Source organism: Solanum pennellii, chromosome 9 (genome assembly GCF_001406875.1).
Source record: "Solanum pennellii chromosome 9, SPENNV200".
NCBI lineage: Eukaryota > Viridiplantae > Streptophyta > Magnoliopsida > Solanales > Solanaceae > Solanum > Solanum pennellii.
This window is the reverse complement of record NC_028645.1, coordinates 18,174,339-18,177,284: the sequence shown is the minus strand read 5'-3', so window position 1 is coordinate 18,177,284 and position 2,946 is coordinate 18,174,339. Positions and strand designations below refer to the sequence as shown.

General features: G+C 35.3%; 1 pseudogene; it reads left to right on the top strand.

The window, feature by feature from the left end:
- LOC107029809 overlaps positions 1–899 on the top strand; it is a 52,011-nt pseudogene extending 51,112 nt beyond the window's left edge.
- The last annotated feature ends 2,047 nt before the right edge of the window (positions 900–2,946 follow it).

Here is a 2,946-nt window from a genome sequence, read left to right as displayed (position 1 = left end):
GACGGCCCGTCACACCTGTGACGGTCCGTCCTGCACCTCCGTCCTGACGGTCAGAGACTCGTTTCCCGTACCAATTTCTCAAGAGTTGAAGTGTTTTGCAACGGGAGCTTACGACGGCTCGTCGTGGATGTGACGGCACGTCCTGCAGGTCCGTCACAGATTACAGAGAGTCGATTTTCAGTACCCAATTTCAGAATTTCTAAGTATGCTGAAACGAGACCCTGCGACGGTCCGTCGTGCCTGTGACGTTCCGTCGTGGGGTCTGCTTCCTCAGCCAATTTTCCAGAATTAAAATCTGCTGCTCAAAACGACTAAACAGGTCGTTACAGGATACCTGATAATTTTTTTGAACCAAGGTTGTTTCACCGATTGATCAATTTAAGAAAACTGGGTATACGGGGAGTGTCCAATTCTACCGTAAGATATTATCAACATGTCGCCCTGTACCAAAGGCACTAGAGGTTCTGAAGCTCACGTTTTTTAGTGATCCGAGTGAGCAAATAAACTTGTCATCCTATCAAAAAATTGTTAAGTTGCATTTGAATTTTGACAGAACAATGGCCTTGAACTCTGAAGCATTCCCTCCAAATATTGTCAAGCTTACTCTTGTCCGCTTTATGGTAGGCAGTTGTCTACTGGCAGTGCTTATGACATTGCCCAAATTAAGAAAACTTAAAATGGTCATCTGCAAGTATAATGAAGAAAAGATGGATCTCTCGGGCGAGGAAAATGGTTATAGTATTCCGCAACTTGAAGTTTTGCATATTCATAGCCCGAATGGGTTGTCTGAAGTAACGTGCACAGAGGATGTCAGTATGCCTAAATTGAAAAAGCTGTTACTTACAGGATTCCATTGCAGAATCAGTTTATCGAAACGGCTTAAAAAGCTGACTAAATGAACATCTCAACAGGTCAGTTTGCTAGTATAACTATTTACGTACAGGGGTGCATCACAGCAACGTGAGTGTAGTAGTGTTGTTTCTTGTTGTGATTGTTTGTTGGTTGTTCAGATCTGGAAGTGTGAAGTTCATTAGAACACGTCTCATAGTGATATTAGATTCACTTTTAAACAATAAAGGCGTGTAATAAGTCATTGTAATAATTAAATCATGTAACTGATTTTTCTTGAGAGAAAATTTATGTCTTTTTTCTTTGCAAAGACTAAATTAGTCATTGGTTCCAATTGTAAGAATAAATACTTGAATACATAATATTAACATTTTGAACATGATAATCTTACATAGAAATTGTTAGGGGAACATACCTGATGAGGAAAACATCTTCACACACAAAAACGGAAGTGTTAGTCGTAAATTGATTTCTACCTCCTTTCCCTAACTTTATGTTACCACAATCGTCAGCTGTAGAATTATTCTAGAGAATATGTGGTTAACCCTACTGGGAGGAGGGAGGACCAATTCATAGAGGTTATGATTTAATCTGGTACGTTCATCAATTAACCAATGTACGGACGAGATCTATTTCTTAATAAATATTATTTATGGTATTACTTGAATTACGACTAAACTTGGGTCATAAGTAAGAAATAATTAATAATAACTAATATTAATTCTTACAGTCTCCCACTTGGCCCAATAACCATATATCATTAATATTTAATAAATATTAGTTTCGCATACAATAAATCTCTTCTATAATGTCCATCATGCATACCACAATATGACAACTACTAATGCAAGTTATGACGGTTGCACATAAATTTTAAGCTACATACTTCCTTCCATATACTACTACATTAGCAACTTATCATACTAGGTTCATAAGGTATGAAAACATATAACATTACGGTCCACAATAATGTCTCATATAGACTCATCTTGTAATTTCTCAAAACAATAATGTGTACACCATTACGAGAAACAAGATGTTCAGAAACACATAATTTGAGCTCAGAATGTAAAATATTATAAATGTATCAATCATAAGTATAACCAAGACCCATTCTTTGATCATGTTCTTTAAATGTCTTTGGTTGTAAGTCTTTTGTTAATAGATCTGCAATCATGAGATCAGTTCTAATATTTTCAAGTAACACTCTTTGTTTCTGAACTTCCTCCTTGACAGTAAAGTACTTTAATTTAATATGTTTGACACATTTGGAGTACTTATCATTCTTGGAGAAGAATACTGCTGCATCATTATCACAATAAATTTTCAGCGGCTTGGTAATAGTGTCGACAACCCCAAGTCCTGAAATAAAGTTTCGGAGCCATAATGTATGAATTATGGCTTCATAACGTGCCATAAACTTTCTTTGCAGTTTTTCAGTAATCAATTCCAAGGATACTTTAATATCTTCCTAGCATTTCGACCACAAAACTAATATACGGTCTTGTGCAAGTTTGAACATACATCAAACTTCCAACAATAGAAGATTAAGGAATTGAGACCATTTCTTTTCGTTCTATATCATTCTTTGGGCATAACATGAGATTAAATTTGTCTATTTTTTAATAGGGAACTATTCCTGTTGAACAACTGTTCATGTTAGATCTCTCTAGAACTCTTTTGATATAGCCATTTTACGACAGTCTCAATAATTTTTGTGATCTATCATGGATATTTCTATCCCTATCACATAGGAAGTCTCACTCATATCTTTCATTTGAAAGTTCATAGAGAGAAAATCATTTGTCTCCCACAATTATACCTAAATCGTTAGCAACAAATAAAATGTCATCAACATACAAGACTAAAAATGTAAACTTACTCCCACTAATCTTTTGGTATATACACGGATCAACGGTAATTTTCTTAAGTCCAAAAGATGTTATGGTATCATTAAATTTTGTATCCATTTTCGTGAGGCTTGTTTGAGTCCATATGTTGACTTTTGTAGTTTACACACTATTTAACCTTTTCCTATGATTTCTAAACCCTTTGATTTGTCCATATAAACATCCTCATTCGAGGTCTATATCAAGA